This window comes from Emydura macquarii, unplaced genomic scaffold (assembly GCF_026122565.2).
Source record: "Emydura macquarii macquarii isolate MOO-44397 ecotype Brisbane River unplaced genomic scaffold, CSIRO-AGI_Emac_v2 contig_374, whole genome shotgun sequence".
Classification (NCBI taxonomy): Eukaryota; Metazoa; Chordata; order Testudines; family Chelidae; genus Emydura; species Emydura macquarii.
Window position 1 is genome coordinate 10,743,153 of NW_027130511.1, and position 14,595 is coordinate 10,757,747.

The following is a 14,595-nucleotide window of genomic DNA, read 5'->3' on the forward strand; positions in this document are numbered from 1 at the left end:
TGCTTTGCTGCTATAGCCTCTAATCAGGCCTGCTCACAAACAGCCTCCAGCACATATGTCACTCCCATCTTGGTCTATGTGTATTTGTAGTCTGCCAGTCACACCTACGCTTTTTCCAACCCTGAATTATACTACAGGGTGACCCCAGCGCGCACACAGATTTTTCCTCAGAAACTGTAAATCTTCAGCTATGAAATGTGGTTGGATTCAGAATGAGAAATAATTCCCTTTCATGATATCAGCATAGGTGAACAAGTGGCTGCTAGGTCCTCAGGTGCAGCAACAAGGTAGACCTCCAAGAGAACAGAAACAGACCTATGCACCTTAGATGGCTCCTTACGTAGCCCAGCAGGGGAAACTTGCAAATAAGACCGCCCGAACACAGACTGAGCCACTGCCAACCCAGTTGGCCAGGCTCTGATTTGGGATTATTTGAACCTACCCATGAAGGTTCAACTCACTCCTCTAGACATGAGCAGCAGATTGGGCCCAGGATCAAAGCACTGTAAAACAAGGTTACTTACCAATAACTGATGTTCTTCGAGATGTGTTGCTCACGTCCATTCCACTATAGGTCAGTGTGCACCTCCATGCACAATTCCCGGAATTTTTTTTCCCTTAGCAGATCTCATAGGGCCAGCTCCGGCGCCCTCTGGAGCCCTGCGCACATGCCGCGGTATATGAGGCACTGCCGACCCTACGCCCCCTCAGTCCCTTCTTTCTGCCAACTCCAGCAGCGGGAACGAGGGGTGGGTTGTGGAATGGACATGAGCAACACATCTTGAAGAACATCAGTTACTGGTAAGTGACCTTGTTTTCTTCTTTGAGTGCTTGCTCATGTCCATTCCACTATAGGGGACTAATAAGCAATACCTTGGAGGTGGGTAAGAGTTACCAGTGAGCTGCCCCCAGCACCGCTCTGCTGAATCTCGCATCCTCTCTCGCCTGCTGAACAATGGCATAGTGGGACGTGAAGGTATGCACCGATGACCAGGTGGCAGTGTTGCAGATGTCCTGCAGGAGCACTCTCTCCAGGAAGGCCATAGATGAGGCTTGAGCACTGGTCGAGTGTGCTGTGATGGGTCCAGGAAGCAGCACCCTCACCTGCTCATAGCAGAACTTGATGCAAGATGTAATCCACGAGGAGATGCGCTGGGTGGAGACAGGCGAGCCTTTCATCCGGTCGGCCACTGCAACGAAGAGCTGCGTCGATTTCCAGAATGACTTTGTATGCTCGATACAGAAGGCCAGGGCTCGTCTCACGTCCAGCGAATGCCATCTCCTCTCCTCCTCCGAACTGCGTGTTTTGGGAAAAAACACAGTGAGAAAAATATCTTGATTACAATGAAACTGGGAAACCACCTTGGGCAGGAAGGCTGAATGCGGCCTCAACTGTACCTTATCCTTATAGAATACTGTATAAGGGGATTCCAAGGTCAAGCCCCTAATCTCGGAGACCCTCCTAGTGGAGATAATGGCCATCAGGAAGGCTACCTTCCATGAAAGCATGAGCAGAGGGCATGAAGCCATGGGTTCAAAGGGGGGCCCCATGAGTCTCGAGAGGGCCAGGTTCAGATCCCAGGGAGGCACCGGGTCACGGACCTGTTGATAAAGCCTCTCCATCCCCTTGAGGAACCTGACCGACGTGGGATGGGAGAACAGAGATCTCCCCTCTAGTGGTTGAAGGAAGGCCAAAATGGCTGCCAGGTGAACCTTCAGCGAGGCCAGCGCCAGACCCTGGAGCTTTAGCTGAAGCAGGTACTCCAAGATCGCCTGTACAGGCGAAAGGCTGGGCGGGATGCCCCGGAACTCCGCCCAAGACGTAAACCGTTTCCACTTAACCCGGTACACGACCTGTGTGGAAGGTTTCCTGCTGCCAAGCAGGACTTGTTGGACCTTCACCGAGAAAGCTCTCTCTCCCTCTGTCAGCCACAGAGCCTCCAGGCCGTGAGGTGCAGGGAGTCCAGGTCCGGGTGCAACAGGCGACCATGGTACTGGGACAGAAGGTTGTGCCGCCTCGGGATCTCCAGGGGTGGGGCGATCGAAAGGTCCAGCAGCATGCTGAACCAGTGCTGTCTTGGCCAGGTTGGAGTGATGAGTATAACGTCCACCCTGTCCCTCTTCATTTTCAGCTGGACCTTGGGCAGGAGCGGAGTGGGCGGGAACGCGTACATGAGGGTCCCCGTTCAGCCGATAAGGAATGCATTGGAAATTGACCCAGTCTTGCGACACTGGAGCGAGCAGAACCTTGGGCACACGTGTTCCAGGTTGATGCGAATAGGTCTAGTTGGGGAACATTCCACTTCTGGAAGATCATAGCCACCACCTCTGGGTGCAGCGACCAGTTGTGGCGGGGTAGAAATGACCTGCTGAGGCGATCCGCCTCGTCGTTCCTCACTCCTGGAAGGTGATAGGCAGTTAAGTGGAAATCGTGCCTCATGGCAAAGTCCCACAGGCAGGTAGCCTCCGCACAGAGGGCCAAGGAGCACGCCCCCCCCCCCGGCCTGGTTATGTAAAACATGGCTGCGGTGTTGTCCGTCAACATTTGCACCACTCTGCCTGTCAGGAATTGGAGGAACACCTTGCACTCTAGGTGAATGGCCCTCAGCTCCTTCACGTTGATGTGCAGGAGCCTCTCCTTCCCCAACCAAAGGCCCTGCGTGCCTAAGTTGGCGCTGATGTGGGCTCCCCATCCTACATCCAAAGCGTCGGAAAGTAGGGTGACCGACAGGACCAATTCCCTGAATGGAATGTCCTTCATCACTGTCTTGGGAGTCCACCACCAGTTTAGGGAGGCTAGGACGAGCAGGAGAACTGTGACCACCCGGTGCAATGGGTGTCTGCTCAGCACATATACTGAGGCCAACCATGCCTGGAGCGGTCTGAGCCTCAGGCGAGCTAGTCTCACTACGTACGTGCAGGCCAGCATGTGGCCCAACAGCTGTAGACAATGCCTGGCTCTTGTCATGGGGCATCAGTGCAGCTGGGAGACGATAGAGACCATCGCCTTGAACATGGCTGAAGCAAGAAGGCTCTGGCCTGGGAAGCGGCCAGGGTGGCCTCAATGAATTCTATGTGTTGCACTGGGTTTAGTGTGGATTTCTGCTCGTTTATGAGCAGTCCCAGCCTGCTGCACATGGAGCAAGCGAGGGTCACGCTCTCCTGCACTTGGGACCTGGACCTGCCCCTGATCAGCCAATCGTCCAGGTACGGAAACATTTGCACACCCTTTCATCTCAGGTGGGCAGCCACTACCACCACGTACTTGGTGAACACCCTTGGAGCTGAAGACAGGCCAAAGGGCGGGGCTGTGAACTGGTAGTGGGAGCCAGCCATCATGAAACGGAGAAAATGCCTGTGCCTGTGGAGGATAGACACATGAAAGTATCACATCCTTGAGGTCGAGGGCGGCATACCAGTCTCCTGGATCCAGGGAAGGGATTATAGGGAGACCATGTGAAACCTGAGTCGTTTGACATATTTGTTTAAACAACACAGGTTTAATATGGGTCTCAGACCCCCTTCGCCTTGAGGATGAGGAAGTACCTCGAATAGAACCCCTTCCCCCTTCTGCCTTGAGGGACCATTTCCACCGCTCCTATGTTGAGGAGGGTGTCCACTTCCTGCAACAGGAGTTGCTTGTGAGAAGGGTCCCTGAAGAGGGATGTAAGGGGAGGGTTGTTGGGGGGGGTACATGTAAACTGTAGGGCGTAGCCCCCTCAGACTATCCCAAGGATCCAACGGTCCAAAGTGATCTTTGCCCATTCGGGATAGAAGGGCCTTAATCGGTTTAGGAAGGGGCAGGGCGGATCCAGGAGAGCAGTCGGGACATCACCCTCAGGCACACCATCAAAACGGTCTCCTCCAGTTGCCCGACTCCTGGGGGGGTCCCTGCTAGGGGACTGAGGACGAGCTGGGGGGCTGATTTCTCCTTCCAAACCCCCTATTCCTATCCCTATTTCTATAGGGTTGCGGAGGCCTTGGCTGCTGCTGTGCCTGGGGCCGTGACTGATGCCTGGAAGCCTGAGGCATGTACAAGCCCAGGGAGTGAAGCGTGGCCCTGGAGTCCTTCAGACAGTGCAACTTCGCATCGGTCTGGTCAGAGAATAGGGCCGACCCATCAAAGGGGAGGTCCCGAATCGACTGCTGCACCTCCTGGGACAGGCCCGAGGATTGCAGCCATGAGCAACTTCTCATGGAGATGGCGGAGGCTATGGCCCTGCCCACTGAGTCAGCAGTGTCACAGGACATCTGGAGTGCTAGCCACCGTGGTTTCTTCCTCCATGATGGTGTTAAAGCCTGCGGCCTGATCCTGGGGCAGGGCCTCAGCGAACCACCTGAGGGAGTCCCACAAGTTAAAATTATATCTACCCAGGAGAGCCTGATGGTTGGCAATCCTGAACTGCAGGCTTGCCATGGAATAAACCTTTCTCCCAAACAAATCTAGCTTTTTGTTGTCTTTGTTCTTGGGAGTGGACCCTGGCTGACCTTGCCTGTCACGCTGGTTAGCCACATCTACTACCATCTTCGACCATTACTGAAGCCATTGACCAATGGCTGCCTGCACCACAAGCTGTAACGCTTTGTGGGGGTGTAGAAGTGGTCGGTATGGTCTGGCTGGGGCGTCGCGACCCTTCCTCGGTCCCAGGCTCCGAGGAAGGCCACAGCTCCTCTACTGAGGGGAATTAGCAGCCGGGTTTAGGAGTCTATAGCCTCGGCCTTTCCACAGGCGGGCTGTTTACGCAGTCTATGGCCCCGGGCCTTTAGGCAGGGCGGGCAAGCAGTGGCTCCGCTATCCATAGCAGTATGGAGGAGTAGGCTCTCACGGGGTGGCTAGGGAAGTGGGGAGGGGGACACAGGCCCACCCATCTCCACTGTGTCCTAGCCCAGGGCCCTAGCAGTGGCAAAGGCATTTGCCACCAAGTCGGCGGGGCTCCCACCACAACACACTGACAGGGTTCTTGCCCCTGACTCAGCCACTGTCTCTGGCTGTCCCTGGGCCACTTCCTCCCCATGGTCCCCCGGTATCTGTGGCCATGTATTTCCCTCCAGGTCACTGGGGAAGGTGGTGAGTGGGCATCCAGCAAGTCCCTCACCATCGACTGGCGGCAGGTCCGGAAACACCTAGGGGTCATCAGCGAGCAGTAGCTCCTCCAGGTCGCAAGGGCCCAGGGGTTCCTCCGGTCTGCTAGAGCCAAGCCATGCCAGTGGGTCTTCCATGCCAGGCAGCTCCTCCAGGTCAGAGCCAGCTTCCGGAGGCTTCTCCCATCCAGCGGGCGGGGGTAGCTTTTCCCAGCTATGAGGGTCCGGCGGCCCTTCCCCGTCAACAGGGTCTGGCAGCCCTCTCCAGTCCTCCAAGCCAGGTGGCCCTACCCAGTCAACAGGGTCGGGTAGCCCCCTCCAGTCACTCAGGCCTGGCAGGTCTGGCCAGGGTTGAAGGCTCCGGTCGGCAGGTGTCTGCCAAACAGACACGGGGCCTGGATCAGGCCTAGGCCACAGCCTCTGGGAAGACATGTCTGCCTCCCGCAGCAGCCTTCCCCCAACTGAGCTGCTGGGCCTGTCTTTTATACTACCAGCCCTGGGCCTGGCTCCACCCCTCTGCTTCCGGGTTGCTGGGCCTGCAGGGCCTGGTTCTGTCCAGCTAGGGCAGAGCGACCCTTCCTCAGTCCCAGGCTCCGAGGAAGGCCACAGTGCCTTGCTACAGGGGGCGTTGGCTCTCCCGATGGCTGTCTCCCCTGGGAGACCCCGAGTCACTGAACCGACGGTGCCGTGACCATCCTCAGTCCTGGGCACCCTTCTGTGCCAGGGACCACCTTCTCGACGCCTCCGACCTGGAGGGCGATGAGGACTGCCTCCGTCATCGTGAATGGTGCCGACGAATGGAGGTGCGCTCTGAAGAGCTAGAGGTACCGGAGCATATCTCGGTACTGATGACTTTCGGTACCGCTTGCCATGTGGCTCTGCAGATCCTTTCGGTCACTGAGGTCGGTGCCACTCCAAGTTCTTTGGTGCCGAGCCGGAGTCCAGGAACCGGGTTCCGCATCATGAACTGCACAGTGCCGGGTCCTCCGATGGCGACCCGGTTCTGCACCACCTCGGTGCAGGCGAACTCCTCTGTGCCGGGTCCTCCAACAGCAACCGGGTTCTGCGCCATGTGGGCATGGGCGAACTCCTCAGTGCCGGGGAACTGGGATGGGAGCTGTCCGAGCACCACCTGGCAGACTTCAACCGATGCCACCTTCTGGCCTATTCTGCCTCCGGTGCCATGGATCGACATCTTGACAACGCCGACCTGAAGCAACTGCTGGGGAGCGTCTCTGCTCTACCCCAGGTGGCCATCCAGCAGGAGATCTTCCTCCCCGTACCGGGGATCTCCACTGCCCTTTGGGGGACCCATTGCAGGTTTCCTCCATGACACCGACCCCTTCTCTCTCGGTGGAGTGGGGGGTGGAGGTGACGTAGGCAAGGTCAACAAGGCTCTTGCCACCTGAAAAGCCTCCGGTGTCGACGGCATCGGCAGTGACACTCTCCCACTCCCCGGAGTCAGGGGAGGCTCCCTGACCGGAGATGCCAGCACCGGAGAAGACTCAATGGGCCGGGTCCGGTGCATCTCTGTGCTCAACCCTGCCCATACCGACGGCGCAGGGGAGTGTCCGCATTCTGCGCGCTGCTTCTTCCTTCTTGGTGATGTTGCATGGTACCAAGTTAAGGCCGGTGCTGGCAATGCTGCGTGGTGCCAAGTTGAGGCCGGTGCCGGCGGTGCGCTCTGCACCGAGGTCATGCTCGGTGCTGAGGTGGAGCAGGCCAGCTCGGATGCTGGGCGGAGCACTGCCTCCATTAACAGGGTTTTCAACCGGATCTCTCAGTCCTTCTGAGTCCTCGGGAAAAACCCTACAGATCTTGCACTTGTGCTTTTTGTGTGCTTCCCCCAAGCACTTAAGACAACGGTCATGGGGGTCGCTAAGCAGGAAGGCCTTCCCGCAGGAGGCACACAGCTTGAATCCCGGCGACCGGGGCATAGCCTGGCCGCTCTAAGTCCCTGCAGGGACTTGCCTTATCTCTAACTACTCTTAACAATACTTAACTACTACTTAACTAATTAAAACTAACTTAGAATAACAAACAAATTCAAATAAGGGGAATAGTACTTGCTGAGAGCAAGGCTAGTTCCAGCAACCATCACAGGCGGAAAGAAGGAACTGAGGGGGCATAGGGCCGGCAGTGCCTCATATACCACAACATGTGCGCAGGGATCCAGTGGCGCCGGAGCCAGCCCTACGGGATCTGCTAAGGGGAAAAAAGTTCCGGGAACCGTGCACGGAGGCGTGCACTCACCTATAGTGGAGTGGACATGAGCAAGCACTCGAAGAAGAACTGGGTTCACACCAAAGGGTGGATCCAGAAGGAAGCCCTTGGAAAGCAAATAATATTGGCAAGACTTGGTCTCAGGTCTATTGCTTATCAAATTATTTGCTTCCATATGCTTGCAGGCAGAGTGCATTATTTTGTTCCAGCAGTAAAATATCTTGCATTATACATATACCTTAACAAACAAATAGTGTTATATGCATGCATTAAAAGACACACTACAAATTAATTTAGTGGACTATTCAGCCACCTCAAAACATGGGATCTTTGTGCCCATGGTATGCGCAGACTAGACCTGCTAACAAAGGATAAAATGATCTCCATTTGCAGCCTTTACAGTAAAGCAGCATTTACCTTCTGAATGGGCCCTACAGGAAGTCCCTTAACTAAATGGAAGAATCGAGAAGGAAGGTACTTCTCTAGTTTACAGCACCTTTCATTCAAGGCCCTCAAAGCACTTTACAAACAATGAATTTATCCTCAAAATTCACCCTATTAATTAGGGAAAACTGAGGTCCCAAGAGGCTAAGCAAGCTCAAGATCACATAGGAAGCTTATGATACAGCTAGGAATAGAAACTAAGTCCAGTGTCACCTAGTCCTCTGTCTTAACCACAAGACCATTCTTCCACCTATAAAATATCTCCAAAAGATTATTATCAAATGTAGTCATAACCGACTATTTCATTAATTATATTTTGGTGGGGGGAAAAAAGCCAAGTTAAAAATCAGAGATAATGGAAATAGTCTGATGCCAGATTCCAGGAGACAAGACTTGTTATTGAGGCTTCCTTCATTCAATGAAAATATAAATGCACTATCTGGTTACTTGTCTATAATAAAACCTTTCACATACTGCAGATAAAAAGCAAATACCCCTATCTTGCACCCTGCTTGACTACCCAGCCATATCTTTGTTCTATGTTAATCCAAACAACACCAAGCTATTTATACATCATTAAGGCTGAAAGGACGGAAATAAAGAAAGACCATTGTTTAAAATGAGAAACAGCTGTCTCTTGGGCATATCAGAGATTTTCATTATAGTCCCCAATTCTGATGAAGCATGACTTAAAAGTGGTTCATCTATAGGCATGTTGGAAACTCCTGATTTTATTGCCTAATTACAGGAACACTTATTCACATCTCACATTTTTTTTTTAAAGAAACATTTCATGGGAGAATTAAAAAAATACAAATACTTCTGAAGGAAGAGGGTGCTTCATGAATGCCTCAAATAAATAAACAGCAAAGCTATGCTGTAGAAGTGGTGCAACCTGGTTAAAAAAAAAAAAAAGGAAGAATTAAGAATCCTTTGCATTTATATAGCACCTTTCATCCCAGCATCTCAGTCTTTTTCAAAGACTGATGCATATCACTTGGCTACGTCTGCAAGAAATCAAACTGTTGAAAGAAAGGCAAGATTTACGTGGATTTGTTTTCATTTTTGCTATTCAAATAGTATATAAATACACATATGATAGTCTGATCACTGGGTTAGTGAATACTTCTAGAGCCATATCTTTGCTTATTTTACTCGTGCAAGTAATCCCAGTATCTGTGTGAATCAGGAGAGCAGGATTTGGTCTGATTTGAATATCATTTTATCACATTGTATTTTAACCTAATCTTAAATGTTAGGGGTACTTTGCATTTAACAGAGCTATAAACTGGTGATATGCGAGCATAATTGTGTTGAAAACATATCACATATAATCATACTGTACTAGCTGTCTATCTTAAGATATTTTTACACTCCACTCTTCTTTCAGTGGCATGTAGAGTACATATGTGCATAGCCCCCACCTCCTCCCCTCCCCCCATCACAGGTATAAATAGCAGTGTAGCTGGTGAGACACAGCTTTGGCGAGTAGAGTAAAAACACACCAGAAAGCTGTTGGTATGTAAGTGAGTACATACCCTGCATGGCTCTCTACTTGCCCAATTTGTGCCTCCCCCATGACACTGCTATTTTTAGGGTTATTTTAGAACTATTTTTAGCAGCATAGTGTCCTGCTGCAGAAGATGACTTTGGCAGCAGGGAAAGATTCCAGCAGCGGGGAGTCAGCGGGAAAGGCTCTGCCAGCACGCCACTCCTGGAGCCCTTCCCCATCACATGGAAAGACTCTGCAAAGGATGGTTCCACCAGCTCCCTGTTGCTGGACTCCGCAGCAAGGGAAGACACTGGCAGTGGGGAAAAGCCCCGGTAGTGGGGAACTTCTGAAGTTTTTCCCTGCCACCACCCTCCTGCAGGACACTGTCACTGACACGTGTAGCTACACACCACTGTGGACACCAGTGGCTTTTCACTGTGATATGTAGCTACACATACTCTACACACCGCCACCAGTACTGGCTAGAGTATACATACCCTTAGTTAGTTATATGGCTACTAATATTGCCGTAGTATCTGGTTACTTCACAATCTAATGTATGTATCCTATCAGAAGTCGTATGAGGTAGAGAAGTGCTATTATCCCACTTTACAGATAGGGAGAAGAGACTCAGGTTCATCCAGGGGTTAAAACCTCTTTCTCTCGGCTATGATTTCAGTTTGATAATACCATATTACACATTTCCTGATTTGAGGTCCTATCCTGCTGCTAGGATATTTTACAATTGATTTCAATGGGAGAAATATTGTATCCTATAATAGCTACTCCATTTGATAGTTGAGTATGCATGCGTGCGCGCACACACGCGCGCACACACACACACACACACACACACACATACCATGTATGAATTTTAAAAAATGAAAAGAAGTCCGTTTTTATACTTTCATACTGTTTTGCCACATTTCTTAACTTTCACTTAAGGTTCCCTTCTGGTGAAAATTGAAAACATACAGTTCCTTTAAAAGCTATCTTGTTTTTAGTAAACAGTGATTGCAAGAAATTTCTCTTCTTTCACATATACACCTGGAGTCTGCATTATAGTCAGCACATTTAGAATTCTCACCAGGCATCTGATCATGTATGTAGGTTCAAGAAGAGACTATGTCAATGTTTGCTTAGTTCTTACCTTAATATTTATTCTAACTAACCTTGGAAAAAGGGACACAAAATAATGAAGCCAAGTTATGTCATTTGTATTCTCTCTGCTTCATTTTACAGTCAAGTAGATCCAAACAATGAAGCATAAATGGTTTATTATAGTCTTAATTGCCACTGTCAGGACCTGATAAAAAAGGAATAGGTTTGTGTGTATATTTTCTGTGCTGCATCTCTCAGCATCTGGAACACAGATTAAAAGATCATATTTTACTAATGGTTATCAGGGCTTAGTTACTTCTGAGACAACATAGGCAACACACAGAGCTGTTTGTAGGGGCATGCAAGCAGGGCAGTCACTTCCATGGGGTGCTAGACTGCTGGACCATTTGGCTTTTTTTTTTTTTTCTGGCTTGGCCACAGGGAAGTGGGGATGGCAAATGTTTTCCAGCCTTATTGGCAGACCACCCACCAACAGATAATACACTACAAGGAACAATGAAATTCTTTCAAGGTAGAAAGTGATCATTCCTATTCTTATCTTTGTATGTGTACAATTTTCTCTGAGACAGATTCATTCCTGCACTGACACAATAGCAAAGTCAGGAAACGGGCAGCAGCTTTCACCTTTCCTATTTAGGGGTTGCAAGAGTTGGTGCAGCCCCTCAGGGCTGGCCTGCCTTGAGCCCCTGTTTCAACAGCCTCACTGGAGTCTACTCCAGCAGCTATTTTATCCTCCTGCCCCTGAGCTATGTTATCCCTCCTGCTTTCCCTCTGCTCTCCATCCAAATCCAGAATGTCTCCTATGCCTAGGGTTCCTACTCAAGTGGTGCAGAGTCAACTCTACACCTACCATAGGAACATTCTGTGACAGGAGTATTCCTGGAGGGCCTTGCATCTGTTTTATGGCCCTTTTGTGCCAGCCTATCTTCTGCAGAGGCTCCATAGGAAAATGCTGAATCTGGTCCATAAAAACACACAGACATTCACTGCAAAATACATTAAGAACTAAAGAAAAAAAATCAAGCATATTTAAAACCCACAATCTAATTGATTTTCAAAATGTAATGTCTCAGAAGCTCAGTATATACTTTAAAAAAAACAAACAAACAAGAGTTCTGTGGCACTTTAAAGACTAACAAAATTAATTTCTGCAGGCATAAGCTTTCAATATTTCCTTCAGGTTCCAGGATGCGCCAGCAGTTGAGAGCAAAGGGGAACTCATGTACCAAACCATATCCTGACAGCAATATACAAATGAGCAAGTCTTCATTAGAACTATCAGAAACAAACCTCAGAAATTCTAGAAACAGGGAGAACCAGTTGAAAACAAGAAGGGCAATTCTGAACTGAACTCTGAAATGAACAGAGAAGACAGCATAGGTGTTCAGGGATGGCAGACAGTCACATTGGGAAAGAGAATGGCACAAAGCCTGCAAATAGGGACCATTCTGCACATGGTGGGGCCTAGGAAGCTGGCACTTGGAGGGGACACAGAGAAAAGCAATAGTCAAGATGAAGCCATTAGTGAGATTTGCAGCAAAATTTTAATCCTTTTCAGGGAGTAAGAAGCCCCAGGAAGTCCATATTTGGCCCAGAAATTAAACAAACACTACCATCTTCTATGAAGGTATAGAGACAGTCATTTCTAGGGCTCCCTCATGGGAGCAGCAGGGAAAGGCACCAGGAAGGGTGCGTTAGAGATGTCCAAAGATATGTACATGTGACTATTATCAGGGTAGAAGTTAGGTTAAAGGTGGAAGAGAAAAACCATCAGCCCTCTAGTCTTTATTATTTTCTCCTTGGTCAATTTATTTTAGTCTTTTATATCAACTATCATATCTATCCTGATGATTATCAATGCTTAGAGACCCCATGGTATTAGTGCAAAGGAGCAGCTACCCACACCACAAGAAAACATTATTAGATATTTATAAGTGAAAAAATGACAGGAGGGAACCACAGATTCCTGCACAGATATGGAGATGATCCTGAAGGATGGAATATACTACAGAATCAAAGGCAACTATGTCAAGGAGGAAAAAAGGGATTGGGAAAGAAGTGGCCATCATCAAAAAGGCAGGAGTTTATTATATACATAGAAGAGATGGCAATGCTATTGGCCAATAACTACACAAATTCAACTACACAGATTCAAATTTTCTATTGAAAGCTGTCACCACTGTGCATGATTGTGGGAGAAATGATTAGAGAGATGGGGGAAGGCAACCTCTATAAGCAATTTTCCAAGAAAGGGAAGGTTAGAGATGGTCTGGTAGTATGAAAGAGAATCAGAGGTCAAGGATAGCTTATAAAGAAAAGAATGGACAGAATTAGGTTTTAGAGAGTTGTAGACGGTACCAGAGGTCAAAGAATTCATGACAATGGTGGTAACAATGAAAAAGGGTGCAGAAATAGGACCTTGATAGCAACAAATGGCTTTTATTGAACTCACATTCCATAACTTATTGGTTCCCTTGCACATTCAAACTAGTGCTTGCAAAAGAAAATTAGGAAATGACAGTATTCTTCATCCTAGTTTGCTATTTTATAGACCTGTGTTACACATTGTAAAGGCAGAACACAAAAATGCTATTAATCATTGAAGAGGCTGGGCCATTGGTGACTATTCTCCATTTGCATGAGATGATACAAAAGCGTTCTCATGATAACATTGAACTTGTAATGAAAGAAATCCTTCTCGTTACCTATTAGCAGGGTAAAAAGTTACACTGGAGAAAATGCAATCACATCAGAGAGGAAAACTATTGACTGTCACCCCTGTGCATGACATACATTAGTAGTATGATAAATCACTCAGATCGGCAGGGTCCAGATTCTGAAAGTTGATGAGCTTCCTACAACAATAAAATTTGTGTGTGTGTTTTATGTGGTATTAATGCAAAGGTGCAGAAACATTCAAGTGAGTGGACAGAACAAGTGATCCATCTGGCTATGGAGTCCCTGATTACAGAATATCCTAGGAGAAGGCCCAGGATAAAACTATGTAATTTGTTTTCTCTCTCTCTCACCCCTAGATTCCACTGGACTTCTCCCTTCCCCTTTATTTGCTCCCATGTTATCTATTCTTTGTCCTGTCAGTGCCCATAAAGCAGCACTCTGACTGAATGGTCAGAGCCAGAAGTCACATCAAAGGTCAAAACCAGAGTCGGAATCCAAAGCAAACGCAGCATCAAATGACAGTCAGAGTCAGTCAGAAGTCTCACCAAAAATCAAGCTGAAGTCAGTAACTGGAGTTAGGGTAAGGAACCAGGAACAAGATGTGTTAACAGGAGCAACAATCAGGCAAAAAGGCAGGAACTAAGAACTAGATATGATAACAGGAGCAAGAACCAGGAAAAGCAGCAGAAACTTAGTCTCAGGAGCCCAATCAACAACAGACTTAACAACTAGCTGCTTAGACAGAGAGAGGAAAGGGAAGTTTTATACCTGGTGGTATCCAATTAGCAGTCTGCTGCTAGTCACCTGACTTTGCCAAGTCAGCAGGTGTAGCCTCTGGTGTTAGGGTATTAGCAGTAATTGTACCAACCGCTCCTGTAGCACTGAGACCAGATTCCATTTATCCAGTATATGACAGTCTCTCACGTCCCCCCACCCACAGGCTGTTCCTGCTATTGAGACTGTGGGGGGGTATGTTCCCTCTTCTTCGGCCCCCATTATAGAGGCTTCCTGCAGCTGAGACACCTTCTCCACATTGTTAAGCATACCTGACAAGTCCTTAATCATCTAAATCATTCAGCTAGTAAATAGGATTAAGACTGTTATGTACAAACTGACTTTGTTATCAAGTAATTAATGGATATTCACTAACAGCTACCATCCATTCAGATGGCTTTCTTAAGCCTTTTTATAATGGTGTTTAAAATTAAAACCTATTTGTGATCATTTTAAAAATCTTTCAGATAAAAGAGAAGTGTGACAGTTTAGAAGTGTGACAGTTTTAGGATCATGTGAGATCCTCACACATTTGTGTGGTTGGTTTTTTGGTTCTTGATTTTTTGTTTTTTTAAAAAATAAAATAAATCACATCTATGTACAAAATATAGCCCAAAATATTAAAGGTATGCACTAGAGTATATTTTGTTTGTTTGTTTTTGAAAAAGGGCAGGAAGATCATTTTACCACACTAGATAACACAGATGTGACTGGAGTTTGGGTTTAGGTTATAATTTACTGTGTTTTAAAAGCAACTGAAGGCTGAACAATAGAAACAT

General features: G+C 48.3%; 1 long non-coding RNA gene across 2 annotated transcripts in view; it reads right to left on the bottom strand.

Moving 5' to 3' along the window:
- The window catches only part of LOC137143877 (uncharacterized), a 50,930-nt gene extending 37,179 nt beyond the window's left edge, over positions 1-13,751 (bottom strand). For both annotated transcript variants that reach the window (XR_010917293.1, XR_010917294.1), the window contains exon 1: positions 13,588-13,751. This is a non-coding gene — a long non-coding RNA (uncharacterized lncRNA). The remainder of the gene's footprint in view (positions 1-13,587) is intronic.
- Positions 13,752-14,595: the final 844 nt, after the last annotated feature.